Below are 10,394 nucleotides of genomic sequence, written 5' to 3'. Positions count from 1 at the left end.
TCTGTCAAAAAAAAAAAAAAAAACTTAAAAAAAAAAAAAAAAAAAAAAGGTAAGAGAAGGCAGGAGAGATGGTAAGACCCAGGGAAGAGGAGGGGGCATTGCAAAGCCACCCTTCCCCACCGGCTTTTGGAGGCAGCTCTTGCTTGCTGAATGTTGACTTCCCCGAAATAGAAAGCTCTGGCTGACTGGAGGAATGACAGATGACCCCTGCATGGGAAGGAAGGGGCTCACAAAAAATATATAGAGCTGAAAATGTAGCCCATAGTATATCTCTTACCCATCCCTATTTCTGAGGGGGTTAGGTGTCAGAGAAAGATCTGTGAGCACATGTCTTCACTACTCAGACGTAAAAGACCCTGCCATTCCCCACGTCCAATGTTCCACTCAGGCTCTTCTTCTCTCCATTGCATTTTCCACAAGCAGCTGGAGCCTGGGTCCTTCAGCAATACAACCCCCTGCAGCCCACAGGAGGCCTTCTCCGAAGGTGGGGACCTGCTCCATTAGAAACACCTGTGGTGCTTGTTAAACAACATGGATTCCTGGACTCTGGCCCAGACTCATGAATCAGACCCTCTAGAGATGGGATCCAGAAATCTGTGTTTCTCACAGGTCCCCAGGTGCTTGCAAGTGCTCTGCAGTGTAAGAATCTGCAGGAGTCATCTGAAACTAATGATGTGCTATATGTGGGCTAATTGAATTACAAAAATAAAAAATAAAAGAATCTGCAAGAGTCTGCTCTTCATTTCTGAGAAGACACCAGGCTCTATACCAATGCGAGGCATAATTGCTATACGTTTATGATTTTGGGGGGGGCATTTGGATGATGAAAAGTGTTAAGGGTTGAATTGTGTTTCCATCTCAAAATTCATACGTTGAAGTCCTAACCCCCCAGGATCTCAGAAAATGACCTCATTTGGAAACAGGGTTGTTGCAGGTGTCATTAATTAAGAAGTCATTAACCAATATGACTGGGGTCCTTATGAAAAGGGGACATTTGAACACAGGCGTACACACGGGGAGAACACCCTCTGGAGATGAAGGCAGAGGTCACGATGATGCTTGTAGGAAGGGCAGAGATGGCCAACAAACCAGCAAACCAGCAACCCAGCTTCCAGCAGAAGCCAGGAGGAGGCCTGGCACGGATGATCCTTCACAGCCCTCGGAAAGGAACCGCGCCTGCTGATCGCCCCATGGTGGGCTTCTAGCCTGCGGGACCGGGAGGCCACGCACTGCCATTGTGTAAGCCCCGCAGCCTGGTATTTGTTTCAGCAGCCCTGGCAAATGAACCAAGGTGGCTTGGTACAAACACTACATAGTGCTTCACCACACACCTGCTGGCCGAGTCTACACCACTTCAGGGGAAGGGTGGGATGTTCTGAAACCACTCGGACCTAAAAGTCTGGCTGCTGTAGAGTCACAGCGAGCACCAGGAAGCCCAGGAAGCCTCCTCTTAGGTCTCATCAGTCTTCCAGTAAGAGGCACAGTCCACACAGCTGATGGACGGAAATGGTATTGACTACTGTTCGGGCCCAGAGAAAGAGCTGGGGGCTAACACAAACCTAGGACATTCAAATGGGGAGAAGGATAGGCTGTCAGATGTCTGCAGACGGAGGAAAGGGTGGCTGTTCTTTGCAGTGGGAACATCTCCACCCAATCTCATAGGACATACTATATTTTCTCACGTGACACCAGTAATCCTCTACAAAGGTTCTTAAAAGTCAGCCCAGAGGAGGGTGCCAGGGTGGCTCAGTCGGTTAAGGTCTGACTCTTGGTTTCCACTCAGGTCGTGATCTCAGGGTCCTGGGGTCAGTCCTGCATCGGGCTCCGCAGTTAGCTCGGAGTGTGCTTGAGGATTCTCTCTCTCTGCTCCTCTTCCTGCTGGCGCTCTCTCTCTCTCAGAAAGAAAGAAAGAAAAAAAGAAAGGAAAGAAAGAAAGAAAGAAAGAAAGAAAGAAAGAAAGAAAGAAAGAAAGAAAGAGAAAGGAAAGGAAAGGAAAGGAAAGGAAAGGAAAGGAAAGGAAAGGAAAGGAAAGGAAAAAAGAAAGAAAGAAAAGTCAGCCCAGAGGGAATTTCAAAGACCTTGAAAAAAGTTTTGGGGTGATATAAAGTTTCTATATCATGATTGTGTTGTTACGTGACTATGTAAAATTTGTCAAAAATAATTTGTATGGAATTATACACTTAAAATTGTTGAAATTTATTGTATATAAATTATACCTCAATAAAGTTGATTAAAGTAAAAAAATCAGAAAATTCTGACTAAACGTATTTGGTGATCGGGAGGAAAATCCAAAAACGAAAACCAAAACCCACTCATTTTGCAAGCAATCTTTTTAACAAGAAACCAGACTGAAAATAGGCCATTTGATTTAAAACACAGTTTAGAAAGATAGAAAAATTAAAAAAGGATAATTCTATGGTACTTTTACCAGAAAGTGGCAAGAAAACACATGTATTCTAGTATGTTCAGTCCGATGGTTAATCTGATTTCCAAAATATGATTAAAAGAAAAGAGGAACTAGAAAATCCTCTTTACTAAAATGCAGAACAAAAATTAAAAGGGCTCATAAAAAAATCCCTGAGTATAAATGTTGTTAAATGCAGAAATAAGCAGAGAAGCATTCCCATTAGAACTAAGAAGATGTGTTGGTAACTTTCAAATTAAAAGATGAAGGTGAGGGGCGCCTGGGTGGCACAGCGGTTAAGCATCTGCCTTTGGCTCAGGGTGTGATCCCAGCGTTATGGGATCGAGCCCCACATCAGGCTTCTCCGCTATGAGCCTGCTTCTTCCTCTCCCACTCCCCCTGCTTGTGTTCCCTCTCTCGCTGGCTGTCTCTATTTCTGTCAAATAAATAATAAAAAATAAAATCTTTAAAAAAAAATAAAAAATAAAAGATGAAGGTGAGGAATTATCATGTCACTGAACTAAGAAACGTATCTGCCACTCTAGCCTCCACACTGCATACTGTTCCGTGGAACATTTGCAGCATGTTCTTGTTGGACAAACAGAAGCTTGTTTGCCTTTAGAAATAGATTCAAAGAGTTAAGTTTAGTATTGGAGAATTGGATGTGACCTTCAGGGTTATGCTGTAGCTTAGTACGCTTAATTTATAGAGCATTCAGGGAATTTTCGCTCCCAGAAACAGCTGCCCACTCCAGTCTCCAGACTTCCTTAGCGTTCATAGTGCAGTAAAGAACCCTGGCTTGGAGCCATCCTTGACTGTGAAAGGAGGGTGAGGAAGGCCACCTTGTCAGGTGAGAGTCAAGGGAAGTTACAGAAAGCACCCAGAACAGGGCATGACCCCAAGGGCACTATTGCCCTTACGTTCCCTTACATTGAACAGTTTGATGCCTTGTGAAGTCACACTTCCGTCTCGGAGATTTTCATACTGCATTTTTTTTTCCTGTTACACATTATAGATGAAAAGGAAAGGTGTCTCATTTAGTGTGGTTTTAGAGAAAAATCCCAGCATGGATACACACTTGCACTGAGAACTGGGGCAAACTATGTAATACACCTGGACCTTTGTTTCCTCATCTATAAGATGGGATAATACCTACCTCATGAATCTGGGGTAAGGAATAGCTTGTACAATATTACATGTAAAGCACTTAGCACTATACCTACAATTTATTAAGTACTCAATAAATTATGCTAGTATTAGATAATACTTTTAAATGGTTTTATTACAGCCTTTGACAATTATATGGTGGAATTCAGAAATCAGCTTTTAAATTTCAAAAATCAACAAGTATAAAATTAAGTTCATTACACTAAATTAAATCCATATTAAATAGAGAGCTGCTGAGTTTTATTTCCATCACTTGCTTAATTATTGAGGGTTGATATGCCAAATACTATGTCAGGCATGAGGATAGAGCAGAGAGTAAGACAGATAGAACCCCTTCTCTTACAGAACTTACCATCCAGTGGGGGAGCAGACACTATACTAATAAATCATATATGTGTTAGGTGTTGGTAAATGCTCTGAGGGGGTACCCAAGGTAGGGAGTGTACAAAATGCTGGGGAGGGAGCGGAGGAGAGGGATCACTATTTTGTATCTGAAAGGTATAAAACATAAGCAGAGAACATAAAGACCGTGAGGGCACAAACCACATAGACATCTGGGACAAGAGCAATCCCGCAGAGGAAAGAGCACACACAAAGGTCCTGAGGCCAACATCATCTTGATGTGTTCAAAACATGAGAAGGCCTACGTGATCAGAGCCAAGAGAATGGGGGGTGGGGGTGTATGGAATGAGGGAAGTCAGAGGGGAGGCAGACCACAGAAGATCTTTCAAGCCAGGGTGAGTAAATGAGATGCAGGGTTTGGAGCAGAGTGGCATGATGAAACTTATATTCCCCTCCCCTCCTCTGTCCACCCACCTACCTGCCCTCAACACTGGCTGCTTTAAAGGGGTATTGTTCTTTTGGGGCTTGTTTTTGTGTACTCACATTTAATAGGGTCACTCTGGCAGCTGTGTTGAGAAGAGACTGCCAGGAGACAAGGACAGAAGCAGGAAGGCCAGTTAGGGGCATAATACAGAGAGAGGTAAGGCAGGCTTAGACCAAAATGGAGCAGCACAGGGGTGAAGTGGCTATGTTCTGGATGTTTCAAAGGTGGAGGACTTACTGATGGACCAAATGTCAGCCTGAGTGGCAGCGAGGAGTCGAGAAGTACTCCAAGATTTTTCTCCTGCACAAACCACCACTCACTGAGATAGGGAGTGCAGAAGGCACAGGTTTAGTTGAGGAATTTGGATGTTTGCTTTTTATTCTTAGTATTAAGAAGCCTAATAGGTGTTCAAATGAAGATATGAAATAAACAACTGTATGTAGAAGCGGAGGCAAGAGAGAGCTGTAGGAAGCATTATCTTTAGGGGGTATTTAAAGCCTCACGACTGGATGAGATCCACTGAGGAGGAAGTGAGTGTGGATAAAGAGATCCACAGACCGAGCTCTGGGGCTGGTGACAGGAGGAGGAGGAGGAAGGACTCCCTGAGCTGGGGAGATGGAAGGGGGAGGCTGAAAGGTAGCTAGAGTCCTCTGGGCACAGTAAGGAGAGGAGGGAGCTGTGCACAGACAGAGCACCGGAGATTCCCAAAAGGTTCCCTTCAAGCCCTCACCTGCTGGTCAGTGCCGGAATGTGTGGAAAGTACCCAAGGCTGGGTAAAGAATCCCCTCTAATTTTTACATCAACCCCCAGCACACACACAAGATCCAGAAGAATCCCTAATCCTTATATATTATATATACAATTAAACAAAGAAAACTTCTCAATGTCTGGCATCCAATAAAAAATTACCTTGCATGTAAAATAGGAAAATACCACTCACAACAAGGACAAAAGCTTATCAATGGAAACTGCCTCAGAAATTCCTCAGATGGGGGCGACTGGGTGGCTCAGTCGTTAAGCCTCTGCCTTCGGCTCAGGGCGTGTGATCACGGTGTTCTGGGAGCCTGCTTCTTCCTCTCCCACTCCCCCTGCTTGTGTTCCCTCTCTCACTGACTGTCTCTCTCTGTGTCAAATAAATAAAATCTTTAAAAAATAATAATAATAAATAAATAAATAAATAAAAAGAAATTCCTCAGATGATAAAATTAGTAGAAAATGACATTAAAACCCTTATTACAATATATTCTAAATGTTCAAGAAGCTAAAGGAGATAATGAGAATAAGCACCAAACATGATATATGTATATGCAAATTGAACTTCTAGAAATGAAATTACAGTGTCTGAAAGGGAAAATATAATGGATGGGATTAAGAGATTAAATATTGGAGAAAAGATTAGTGAATTTAAAGATATGACAATAGAAATTATCTAAAATGACACACGGGAAGAAAAAAAGATTGGCAAAAATGAACAGAGCATCAGTTAGGCAAATTCAAGTGGCCTGATATTTGTGTGACGGAGTCACCAGAGGAAAAGAGAAGGAGGGGCAGAAAATATATTTGAAGAAATAATGGCTGAAAAAACAATCCAAATCTGATAAAAGCAATAAATTCACAGGCCAAAGAAGTGTGTGAAGAAAACCACACCAAGGCACATCACAGTACATCATAACTGAAATCCGTAGACCAGTAATAAAGATAAAATATTTTTTAAAGGGAGATGTTAAAAGAAAAAAACATTGTGTACAAAGGAATGAAGAATGGCCATAGACTTCTCATCACGAACAATATAAACCAGAAAACATTGTATCAGAAGAAAAAAAAACTGCTGTTAGAAATCTAAACAAGAAAAATACCATTCAAAAACAGAAATGAAATAAGGACTTTTTTAGATATACGAAAGCAGAAAGAACTCATCCCCAGCAGACCTGCTCTTCAAGATCTGCTAAGGGAATTACTTCCAGCAAAAAGGAAATGATAGCACATGGAATTTGAATCTACATAAGGGACAGAGGCATCCTAGACATGGTAAGTATGTGGGTAAATATAAAATACTTGTTTAAATCTATTTAAAAGAGAATTTTCTGGAAAATATGGTGTATATATATACGTGTATATATATATATGTATGTATATATACAGGGGAATATTATTCATCCTTGAAAAGGAAGGAAATCCTGACATAGGCTACAACACAGATGAACCCTAAGAACATTATGCTAAGGGAAATCAGCCAGTCACAAAAGAACAGATACTGTATGAGTCCATTCATATTGAGGTGCCTAGAGTATCAAAATCATAGGGAGAGAAAATAGGACGGTGGATGCAAGAGCAGGGAGGAGGTGGGAACAGGGATTTGGTGTTTAATGGAGACAGTTTCAGGGTGCAAGATGAGTTCTGGACATGGATGGTCACACAACAAAGCGAATGTGCTTAATGCCACTGAACGCACACACAAGATGGTTGAGATGGTAAATTTCATGTTATGCATATTTTACCACAATTTTATAAAGAGAAGTGCCTGCTTAAAACAAAAATAACAAGGGTGTGGGTTGTACAACAAATGTAGAAGTGGGACTTCCACAGCACAGTTAATGGGGAGGATGCAGGTAAAGTGTTGTGAGGTTCTTACACTCTACATAAAATGGCACAGCACATACAGGTGGACCACGTGAGAAGTAAAAACCTATACCATAAAGCCTAAAACCACTAAAATAACCTTACAAGAAGTTATTCCTAATTAGCAACAAAGAAGATAAAATGGAATCATAGAAAATGTCTCTGTGCACTGAAAAGGCCAAAGCAGAGACATCCCAGTAGCAGTAAGCAGAGGTATACACCTACACCAAAAACTATCATGTGTAAACTTCAGATATGCACAACTATGTCAATTACACCCCAATGAAGCTGTTTGAAATCAAAGCAGAATAAGCTTCCTGGACAGGTACGAAGTTCTGTGGTAGTCATCACATCTTTCCAAATACATCCTCTTCTCTTTTCCTCCTGGGACATCACAGTATTGCACTCCCTGTTCTCTTTATAATCAGGTGTGGGCACATCACTTGCTTTGGCCCATAAAATACAAACGGAAGTGATTCTGCCCACTCCTGATGGGATCATCCTGAGCGAATGCACCATTGATGCTGGCTTCCTCTCCTACCCAAGTGATGGTGGGAGTGTGTGTTTCCATGGGACTTGGGTCAGCCTGATCTACGAGTGCTCACATGGAGCCAGCAGGAGCAGGGCAGGCAGTCTGAGTGAGAGATGAACTTCACCGTGTCAGTCACAGGCATGTTGGGAGATCTTTGTCACTGCAGCTAATTTTGCCCATCCTGACCAAATATTCCCTAACAACAGATGTGTCCGACTACAGAGGTGGTAATTTTGGATGGCCCCAGAAAGCAAATGGGTCTAGTGGCCTCTGAAATCTCTTCCCAGCTGAAGAGTTATATGTCACAGGGGTCACTGGTCTGGGTGTTTTACTTTCAAGCCTTTACCTACCTGGGCAGAACTTGGTTCCTTCTCAAGGTAACACCCAGATATTTCTGAGTCCTCAAGGACCAGACACGAGTTGGCTCATGTTCTTCAACTTTAGCCACCAGGTAAAGTCACCATGCCTCACAGCCTGTGACCAGTGCTCTCCACCAAGTCTAGCTCTGCCAAGAATGCCATAGCCTTTCATTCCCAATGCCACTGCTTTCTGGAACACCAAGGTCGTGCTGGATTCTCATTCCTAGGCCTTTTTAAGGCTCCCCACCCCAAGGGGTCTGGACCACTCCGTTCTGGGTCCAACCCTATGCATAGGAGTCTAAAAGGCCCCTCAGTCATTGTCCAACTGTGCCCACTGGTCCCTACAGAGCTCCACTGTCCCACCCCATGTGGTCCTCTGCCAGTCCTGGGGAACAGGAATCCTTGTGAGGCTGGCAGCCCCCTGAGGTTCCTAATTGGTCATTAAATGTGAAACACTGCCAGATAGCAAGAAGGAAAGTATCAGGTACCATGGGGCGTCTGGGTGGCTCAGTCGTTAAGCGTCTGCCTTTGGCTCAGGTCATGATCCCAGCGTTCTGGGATCTCTAGGATTGAGTCCCGAATCAAGCCCCACATCGGGCTCCCTGTTCAGTGGGAAAGCCTGCTTCTCCCTCTCCCACTCGCCCTGCTTGTGTTCCCTCTCTCGCTGCCTCTCTCTGTCAAATAAAGAAATAAAATCTTAAAAAAAAAAAAAAAAAAAAAAAAAAAGAAGGAAAGTACCAGCTACTTACAGGACCCACCAACCTAAGGAGGAGTGGGTAGGAGGAGTGGATCTGTTTTGGAAGAAATCCTTCTCCCTTCATTTCCTGTAGACAAATCTCCAATGTGCTTAGGCTTTTGGAAACCTACTTTTACTCTATCACAAACCTCCCCTAAAGAGAAAGGAGAAAATAACTGGAGAAAACACTAATTTTGCAATAAGCTCTCCTTTCACACGATCAACAGCAGCACCTCAGAATCAAAACGGTCTCTGAGAGTTTTCAGGATAAATTTATTTTCTCTCAAAGATCCAAAGTGACTAGGATGTGAAGAATATTTCACACTATTATTCAAAAAACTTAGCTCCTTCAAATCTCAGCTCAAGTATTTCCTTTTCCAGTTGTGATATCTGGCTTTTTATTTGCAAACTAAATGATTTCTTTGGGTAGTTTTTCCAAAACAAAGCGTTTTCCCCAAAGGTATATGTAAGTCTTCATGGTCCACAGATAGAAAACTGTTCTCAGCTTTGAAATAGCGGCTTAATTTTTATTTCTATTACTCTGTCCAGGTTTCAGAGATCTTGAGGTCCAGTTTCAGTCAATAACCCAGCAATCACTGTAACCCAGTGATTCCTTTCTTACCCACAGAAGTTTCTGGCAGGAAGAAAACAGAGCTAAAGAATGGGATCCCTGTCTTTCTTCTGAAATACTTTCAATCAGATTAGCCTGCTCTACTCAGTAGTATAAGTTAAAACTAACATGCAGAAAACCAAATAAGGAAGCAACAAAGTATCTCAGCCATTGAACAAGAAACATATACAAAATCATTCTAGGAAATTACAGTTATTACAATATTTCAGCATGGGGCCTTCTCTGTCTCTTCCTAATTTGCTATTAGGATCAGAAAGAATAAAATATAGAGCCAAATGGCTACTGGGGAAGAGGGGAAGGCCTCAGTCAAGTCTGATGCCAATTTATGTGGAGGATGGAGCCAAATGGACTAGGAAAAAATGTATTTACTAAAATTTCCCCACAGTCCAAGTTACTTAGGAACTTAGCCAAGGCATATTTTTAGTATCCTACTATATCTTTTGAATAAAGTTGGGTCTTACGAGATACGATGTGGGCCTGATCAGGCTCAGACGGAGCAAACTCCTAACCAAAATTCTCTTCCTAATAAATGTTTCTCTCTGCATTTCCAGCAGAAGGGGATTCTGAATTCAGTTTTGTGCCTTAAATCAAAATACCCAGTCAACAACTTCTAACCTTAGTTGAGGACTAAGAGATGCTTCCTGCCTGTAAGCTAGATTCCCCTACAGTGGGATGCAGAGGGGCCAATGTCTATGGTCTTCTGGGGACTCTCGCGCACCGGCGCACCTTAAGCTTCTGATAGTTTCCTCCAGACATCAGCCGAGCCCTACAGGAGACAGACTGGCAGGTTTGAGCGAAAGCTCAGTTTCACCGCGGGTAAGCCAGCTCCCTTGCCCACAGGGCTGATCTCTAGCTGGACACCCGAGTCTACTGCCTCCTAGTTACACATTAACCACGTTCCCAGATTGACTAGTAGTCTCTGTGGAACGAAGGCTCTTCCTGCCTGAGAGCTGCTAATGACGACGACGAAGTCTTTCCTGAGGAGCGCCGATCAGGCAGGGCTGTCTTCCCACTGCAGGCACTTGGCCACCTCTATCCAAGAGCTAGACCCCGCCGTCCCCAAAGCTCGGTCACCCCCAAGCCTAGGGATCGCAGGCCCCTCCCCACCCCTGCGACCAGA

Source organism: Ailuropoda melanoleuca, chromosome 6 (assembly GCF_002007445.2).
Source record: "Ailuropoda melanoleuca isolate Jingjing chromosome 6, ASM200744v2, whole genome shotgun sequence".
Classification (NCBI taxonomy): domain Eukaryota; kingdom Metazoa; phylum Chordata; class Mammalia; order Carnivora; family Ursidae; genus Ailuropoda; species Ailuropoda melanoleuca.
This window is presented reverse-complemented; position numbering follows the sequence as displayed.